The sequence below is a fragment of the Mauremys mutica genome, unplaced genomic scaffold (genome assembly GCF_020497125.1).
Source record: "Mauremys mutica isolate MM-2020 ecotype Southern unplaced genomic scaffold, ASM2049712v1 Super-Scaffold_100095, whole genome shotgun sequence".
NCBI classification, from domain to species: Eukaryota; Metazoa; Chordata; order Testudines; family Geoemydidae; genus Mauremys; species Mauremys mutica.
Genome location: NW_025423264.1, coordinates 1,602,372 through 1,611,093, shown reverse-complemented (window position 1 = coordinate 1,611,093; position 8,722 = coordinate 1,602,372). Strand labels below are relative to the sequence as shown.

The 8,722-nt window shown below is 51.0% G+C and overlaps 2 non-coding genes across 2 annotated transcripts; both read left to right on the top strand.

The window, feature by feature from the left end:
- Nucleotides 1-596: 596 nt before the first annotated feature.
- Nucleotides 597-669, top strand: TRNAK-CUU. Its single transcript has one exon. It is a non-coding gene; the product is annotated as a tRNA-Lys (tRNA).
- Nucleotides 670-2,167: 1,498 nt separating this feature from the next.
- Nucleotides 2,168-2,239, top strand: TRNAQ-CUG. Its single transcript has one exon. It is a non-coding gene; the product is annotated as a tRNA-Gln (tRNA).
- Nucleotides 2,240-8,722: the final 6,483 nt, after the last annotated feature.

Below are 8,722 nucleotides of genomic sequence, written 5' to 3'. Positions count from 1 at the left end.
CGAGACTGGAAGCACCTGGGGCTCATGCCCCAGCCTTTGTGACGCCCAACCCCCAACTCCTTCCCAGGGCTCTAGCTGAAGCCAGAGCATTGGCCTGAGTGGCCAAGAAGAGTTTCCAACCCTGAAGGGAGCAGGACGTTCAGCACAAGGGTAAAACTGCAGAAACACAACCACCAAGGGACTCAAACCCTCAGTCTTCTGATCCACACTCAGATGCCATATCCATTAGGCCACATAAGAAGCACTTCTTTAGAAAAGGTGGACATTGTTTTTCTCAGGTCATCTGCTGAGGGGGGCTAAGACTCTCTGGGCACAAGAAGTCGAGTTCCCAGCGACATCTGAGACTTAATTCTCTGGAGTCAGGTGCAGGATTTTGACAGGGAGGCTCAGGCCTGGGGGACTGGGGTGCAGCGGACGGACCGGCTGTCTAGGTGCGGAGATTTAGTCACACTGAGGCACAGGAGGGAGGAGGAGGAGGAATCCTGCTGACAGGCAGTGGCTGTGCAGAAAAAGAGGAGGGGTTCCTGGGACTTTTTTTGTGTCTTGTTTGCCTGCCTGCTCGCTCTTGTGGTGAACAGTGAAAATGGTGTCAACAAGCCCAGATAGTTCAGTTGGTAGAGCATCAGGCTCTTAATCTGAAGGTCCAGGGTTCAAGCCCCTGTCTGGGCGCTCAGCTTTTAAGTTGCCTTGTGTGCCAGGAGCCAAATCATTCCTGGTGCTGTCCACCAACCACATGCGCATTCCCAGAAGCTGTGGCTATTTCCTGGAAAGGTTCCTTTCCTCAGGAATCAGGAGAGAGGCCACATCCACAGGAGCAGGCCTAGAACACGCAGTCTCTGGCTGGCAGGAAGCGCTGTGGGGCCAGGTGCTGAGAAAGCCCAGAGGGGGAGCAGCAGAGATGAGGGGAAGAGAGACAGAGAAGCAATGAGGATAGAGCACAAGTGTACAGGGGGTTCAGGTCTGGCTATTGTGGGGAACTTCTCTGGTTTATACACGACCCTGGTGCAATTGGCCAGAGAAAGGATCTGAATCCCCACCCCCTTACCCAGAGGCTGCCTGACCCCAAGGATGCTCTTTCTACTCTCCTGTGTGGCAGAGACTTCGTAACCCCAACAAGGCTGGACCCAGGAATCCTGGGGGGTTTGATGACCCCCAATCTTGTCATGCTCACTTGAACAGGGCTACAGTGTCCCCACTCTGGGCACTTCCCTGACCCACTCCTCATTGCATGTGCTTCAAGCAAATACCATTTATTACCCAGCAATCAATGTAAAACACAAGGAAAGATGGGAAAGGAAAACACGTCACCCTGTTCTGTGGTGCAGGGAGATCACAACCAGCGTCTCTGGAGGGTCAGGGCAGGTCACAGTCTCTCCCTCACATGTCCCAGGCCTCCTCCCCAGGCCCTGGCTGTGTTGCAGGGACACCACGGGCTGGACACGTGCTCTGGCAGTGGCGACGTGCTCTAGGTGACAGGCCCCTTGTTCCCAGTGTCAGCCCCCATGTAGGGGTTATGATCCCCCCACCCCCAAAAGTCTGGCCTGCAAGATCTCTTGACTGGTGGCATCTCCTTGCGCTGGGCCTTCTGCCCAGGGTCCCCCTCGCTCTCCCACGCTGCTCACTGCACCCACCTCCAGCCCCAGTGCTGCTGCGGCTCTGCCTCCAGCTCCCTGGGCTGCTCCTCTGGCTCCGCTTGCTGCAGCTCTTCTCCCAGCACAGATCTGCTCCCTGGGCAGCTTCTACGGCTCGTGCTGCTGCGGCTCATCTCCCACCACGGATCTGCTCTGGTTCTCCCCGGCTGGTGGAGCTCTGCTCCCCGGCTCTTCTCGGGCTCCTGCTCTCTCCTTAGCTCTGCCCCACTCTGGCCCAGGCAGTTCCAGCTCCCACGGAGGATGGGACCCCCTGGCCTGGTGACTCCCTAATTACACTGCCTGGCCTGTCAGTGCAGCTAACTTGGAGCTTTGGCCTCTCCCCATTGCCCCTGGGGACTGTCAGTCTCAGGGTCCTGATTTCCCATTGGCCCTTCCCCCTTCTATTGGTGCTGGGAACTAGCCAACCTACGCCCACCCCCCCCCACACACACTAAGTTTTAGTAAAGGGCCAAGAGCCCCCTTACACAAGCCAGCCCCGTGAGGGTCACCGATGTGCAGAGAAGGCAGCACGAGCTGGTCCCATGGTGTAATGGGCAGCACTCAGGACTCTGAATCCTGCAATCTGAGTTCAAATCTCAGTGGGACCTTGTGTTGGCTTGTGGTGAAGCCCTGGAGCTCCTAGTGCTCAACTTCCCTGTTTCCAGCTGTGCAAAAGCCAGTCTCACTCCTCCTGCTGGGTGACTCACACCTCCTAGAGGCAGGTCTCTGGCTGGGGTGGCCACAATGGGTTGGGGCTCTAGAACTTGCTACCCTGGTGGTTGGGATTCTCACTGCTTCACCTGATGCCCACAAGTTTGGCCCTGGTGCTTCCTGCCACACTTTTCCTGGGGCCCACATGGCGCTTGAAGAAAGGAGGGTCAGGGCTGGGATTGATAGTCAGGGCTTGGCAGGAGGGAGGAAGAGCCCCAGGCTGGAGCCCCACACACCTTCCCTTCTCCTCTGGGCACCTAGAGCAGAGGCGGCCCAGCTCTGTCTGCTGGACACCTCAGCAGAGTAGGTGAGTTCATGTAAATACAGTCTGGTCCCAAAGCCTCCCCCAACCCTGGCTCATCACTAGCTGTCAGGGGAGTGTCATTCACACCTTGCTTCCAAATCATCATTTGAAATTCTGAGGTTGGTCAACATTGCCGAAGCCAATGCACCGACATTGTCAGCAAACACAACAGCTGGGTGAGGAAACCAGACTTTTCAAACATATTTTACTTTCTCAGGTACAAGTATTTTTCATACCTTGTATCTGCTTTTGAAGTGTGTGTTAATGTTTCAATTTCCATTCAGATTTGCAGCCAGTGACAACATTGGCAGCACTGCATGTAACTACCTGACCACTGCGGGGGGGGGGAGTTGGGGAAATTCGGGGGAGGGGTGCACAGCCCCCTGGCTGGGGGGCGTATAGGGAATTCCCGGTTTCACTGAATTGAGTCTCCTACTGCAGCACCTCAGTAGGTTACATCAGAGAGGAGCTGCAGTGTCTAGGCAGTGGGATGCCTGTGCCTTTAAGAGCCCAGCCCTGGGAAGCCCATGCTGAGAGGTGCTGCCTGTGGGAGGGGAAATAGAAAAGCCCCTCTGCTCCCCCCACCCTGTTTTTGCAAACACTGGAGTCTCAGCCCCCCGGGGTAACTGTTACCCCTCTGCCCCTGCCTGCGCCGGGGTTTAACCCTCTGGCAGCGCCTCCCCCTGGGCTTAACCCGGCTCCTTCCCCCCTCCCTGACTTTGCCCTTCAGCCCCTCTCCTAACTCTGCCTCCAGCTGCTTGACCCCCCGACCAGTCAATTTCCACCCCCTGCTCAGACCCTGGCCACCCCCTCCTCTGATTTGCCCCCCTTTGCCCCTCTTTAATCCCTGTAAAATTAGGGGGGCTGGGTCCCATTCTCTGGGCGGGGGGGCTGGGCCCCTGGCTCCTGCCTGCCCAATGCTCAAAGCGCCTCCCACGATCTTGCAGATGTTTGCCGAGTGCTGCAGGGTCACCTGCAGGGAGAGAGAGACGCGGTTAGGAGGTGATGCCGCCAAGGGTGCCTCACCCAACACTGAGATGCAGCCACCTCTGGGGTGAGTTACACAAGTCAGCAAATGAATTTGGAACAGGAAATGGACTGAAAGGACCGAGGCAGCTGCAGGAGGTGGAGAAAATGAGAAAAAGCAGGAACCCTGGATCCCAGCCCTGCCCCTCCCCCACTCTACCCCCTAGCCCTCAATCCCCTCCCACATTTGAGGGGAGAACCCAGGAGTCCTGGTCCCCAGCCTTGCCCACCCCCATATTTCAATATGGCTCCATCCAACAGCTGCCCCCCAATTGCAGGGCAGCACCATGGGGCACATCTGGGCCTGCCTGTTTGCACAGGACGGGCGACGCCAGTGCCCCAGGGTGGGGAGAGACGATGCTAAGGGAGAAGCAGGCAGCAGACACCCCCACAACAGAGTAAGAAGTGCTGGGGGGCGCCGTGCTGCAAGGAGTGAGGGGGGGTTGTCAAGGAATGGGAGGATCTCCCCTCACAGTGGGTGCATCTGTCTCCCCCTCAATTCCTCCCCAGCCCTACCCCGGCCCAGGCTAACCCCGGCCCAGCTACCAGGGTTACATTTGGCCTGGATTCCCCAGCTGCTGGGGGAGGGGCGTGGGGCTGGGGAGCATGAGCCTCTACTCCCCCTTCCCCCGACACAGCTGCATGGGAACTGACCAAAGGAGCCTGCAGCACTGCTGCCTAGAGGAAACTGAGGCACCAGCCAGTGACAGACACATCATGGCTCTCCTCATCCTCATCTTCTTTTCCATATACAACCCGGGGTGGGTGGGGGGAAACTCAGGGCAGTTGCATAGTCAACCTGTGGAACTCCTTGCCAGAGGATGTTGTGAAGGCCAAGACTATAACAGGGTTCAAAAAAAGAACTAGATAAATGAACAGAGGACAGGTCCATCAAGGGCTATTAGCCAGGGTGGGCAGGGATGGTGCCTGTAGCCTCTGTTTGCCAGAAGCTGGGAATGGGCGGCAGGGGATGGATCACTGGATGATTCCCTGCTCTGTTCACTCCCTCTGGGGCCCCTGGCACTGGCCGCTGGCAGAAGACAGGAGGATACTGGGCTAGATGGACTTTGCGTCTGAACCAGTCTGGCCGTTCTTATGTCTCCCTTGGCGCAGCAGTGACACCCAGTGGCCAATCAGGGTAACACACAGAGCATTTTTCCCGTGGAGCAGCAGTGACACCCAGTGACCAGCAGGTGGCATCAGACTCTTCTCGTTTGGTGGGGGACTGAGGTGGGCTAGACAAAAAAAATTGGGGGGCTGTGCCCCCCATCATCTGGCCCCACCCTTCACGGGGGCCATGCCTCCCATGCCTCTGCTCCTTCTCAGTTAAAGGCCAGGGTCATCTCCTCTCCCCCTGGCCAGGGTTTAGAGCAATACAACCTTTATTAAAATAAAATAGTAAACAGGGTTTACTTTAAATAATTTAAATCTGTCCAAATTTTAGTGTAAAATCCAAAGTTCTTAAAGATCCCATCAATAACCAAAGCCAAAATAAAAAATTTAAACCAAAAACAATGCTTAATTTAAAATCCAAACACTAAGAAAAACTTTGTTTTTAAAAATAAAAACTAACAAATACCATAAATTAATTATTTCAACATTTTATCCAAAAGGTGTGCTACAGCAGGATGATAAAATAACATAAAATAAATAAGCCTGACCACTAAAACCTCCTATAAAGGAATCGAATCCTTGAATACTGGCCAAATCTGTATAAAATATTCAGAACTATGTCAAAACTGGTGTTGCAGGTCAGCCATTCGAATCCAGCAAATGTCAATTAAAAGCTCCAGTCCAACTTAAAAAACCAAAACAACCCAATAAACCAAAACAGTCACAGCCTGAAACAAGCCTACACAGAAGCAAAATTAAACCTGTGCCAACATTGGAATACATGATGTAAATTTCTAATTCTAACTTCTTGTTTCTCCCAGGAGGAAAGTGTTTTGCACCCCAATAACCAGGCTGTCACTGCAGCTTTCCTTTCACTAAATAAGATTTTTACCAAATATAAATTGCCTTCAGATTTCTCTATGAGAAATTGAAATTGTATCTTTGCACTAATATCCCAAGTGTGCAAGTCCATCCCCTCAGAGCAGCCCCACACCCTGAGCCCAGGGGAGACTCCCAACTGGTTTGTGCATTTGTAACCTTGGGGCCTGAAGCTGATGAGAGAAAGGGAAGTGAGGGATCTTGGAGCTTTCCGATACCCCCTGCTGGGAGCACAGGGAATTGACTGAGTGACGTCCTGGCTAATTTTCACCTTGTTCTCCGCCAGCAGGCTCCACTGGAGAGCTCGGGAGTGATGTCACCATGGCAGCACCCTATTTACATATTAAAAGCTGGCATCTGGGGGCCATTGGGGTGAAATGTGAGTACTTTTGGGGTTGGGACCCACATGAGAAGGGATGTGGACAAATTGGATAGAGTCCAGCAGAGGGCAATAAAAATGATTAGGGGGCTGGGGCACATGACTTATGAGGACCTACAGGCCATATCCTGTATGTTAAGCTAAGGCAAAGTGAGCATCTCTATAGTGTGACCTTTTACTCAGAAAGGAAAATTGACCTTTATCTTGTTACTTAAATAGATAAGTACCCACACCTGTCTAAGGCCTTTACCTAGACCAATCGACAATGGAGAATGGCATAGGGGGTTTTTCAGTGTTCTACCCACAGATTTAACAGGTACACCACAAGGGAACTTATGTGCATATGTACATGTCATCAACACGCACAAACATACTAGCCTATGAAGTAAGTGTACCCTAATGTTTTGTGGGTGAGGAATGAAATTTGGGCATAGGAGGAAGGATTTCCGGCGCTTGTGCCCTATAAAAGAGGTAACCCACCTTGCTAGAGCACATCGCTCTATCATTCTGACTTACTTCCTCCACTCTCTCTCTATCTACTATCAGTAGGCTGTACTTGTTCTTAAACTTTAAGTTTCAAAGGAACTAGGCTAAGCTCGGTTTCCCTAAGTTTTTATTCTTTGTTTATTAGGTTTTGATTTTAAGTTTAACTTAGTCAAGTAAATCCTAAGTAACATTAGCTTTTTCTAAGCACTGCATCTTTCACTCAAGAATTGAAAACTTGAACTGCAAGGCTGGTCCTGTATCTCTTACCACCAGGTTATAAAGGAAGGGTGTGAGTATATTAACCAAAACTTTGTAGCATATAATGCCATATGTATCTTTTGAATAGCAGTAATGCAACTTTAACTTTATAACTCAATCAAATTAAATAAAATGTAAGCTAATAAATTAAATTTTCATCATATTTTCTAAATTAATATTAGTACACCCTAAATCTGGCTATATGTGAAAAAGAGTGCAGGGGGATGAGGGCACTGAGTCTAGGGATGTAGGCTCTAGGGTGGGTTAAAATGAGAGGTTCAGGGTGCAGCAGAGAACTCAAACTTAGGGCAGAGAATTGGGCTGTGAAGGCTCTGAAACAAGCCCAGGAAAAAAAGAGAGAGCAGGCTCAAACAGAAAGTGAGGTGAGAGAAGAACAATTCTGAGCTTCAAGGAGGAAAAAAACCTTCCAACTGCGTTTTCTCCACAGAGCATCTAAAAACTAGGTGAAAAATATTTCTTTCACACTGCAACAACAACTCTGGTGAGTCTGGGCTGAGAGAAGACTCCTTCCTCCCAGCAGGTTTAGCAGACCTGACCTGGTTTAGCCTAGGCTATAGACATCTTAGGCCTGGTCTACACTACGTGTTTAAACCAGTTTAAGGAGCATAAAACCGATTTAACGCCACACCCGTCCACACTAAGAGGCCCTTTATATCGATATAAAGGGCTCTTTAAACCGGTTTCTGTACTCCTCCCTAACGAGAGGAGTAGCGCTGGTATCGGTATTACCATATCGGATTAGGGTTAGTGTGGCTGCAGATCGACGGTATTGGCCTCCGGGTGGTATCCCACAGTGCACCACTGACCGCTCTGGACAGCAATCTGAACTCGGATGCAGTGGCCAGGTAGACAGGAAAAGCCCCACGAACTTTTGAATATTTCCTGTTTGCCCAGCATGGAGCTCCGATCAGCACGTGTGGCGAGGCAGTTAAAAATCAAAATAAAGAAAGAGCTCCAGCATGGACCATGCGGATGTGATTGCTGTAAGGGCAGGCAAATCTGTTCTATCAGCGCTCCGTTACAGAAGACAAAATTCAAAATCATTTTTAAAAAATCTCCAGACAGACGCCATAGCAGGGACTCAGCTCACTGCTGCGTGACAAGCGTAACGGAAAGCCAAAGAATCAAATGGACGCTCATGGCCTGGAGGACTCAAGCTATCCCACAGTTCTTGCAGTCTCCGAAAAGTATTTGCATTCTTGGCTGAGCTCCAAATGCTTCTAGGGTCAAACACAGTGTCAGTGGGTGGGTTTATGGAAATTAGAAGTATTAGAGGGGAAACCAGGGAGAGGAAGGCTTCTGCAAGACTTGCCTGTCTTTGAACAGAATTGTGTGTTAAGGGTTCTTGCTTTGAAGACTTCCACTGGAGTCATTTCGGGGAAGTGATTCTCAGGTAGAGTTCCCGAGTTGTGGTGTTTGTTGCGTGTCTGGGAGCTCGTCCTGGTGAGGTCGAAATGGGTGGGCGCAGGGGTGTGCATGTGTTGCAGAGTGTGAGCATTGCTTCTTGGTGCTAAGTTCAAAGTGTAGACTGGCCACTGTCAATACCAAAAGTAAGTCAGTGTGATTTTGTGAACCCATAAGGTTGAAGTGACCTGTAAACTTCCCCTGTTGGACTTTATCCTCTGAGCCCTAAACCAACCAAACTGAACTCTGCCCTGTGAGGGTCATCTTATCATCATTACCCAGTCCACTCATTTATTCATGCCCATGACTATCCATAATCTGTTTGTATAAGTGATGTACCCTCACTGCTTGCTGGCTGTACCTTGAACTCACCCACCATATACCCCGCATTGGGGACATGATAGGTTGTGTATATGTATATGCCGTCCAATACCAAAAGGCTAATATCCCCCTACAACCTGTATGTTACCCCCAATGACACAATAACTGATGCTTCAAACACTTTGTATC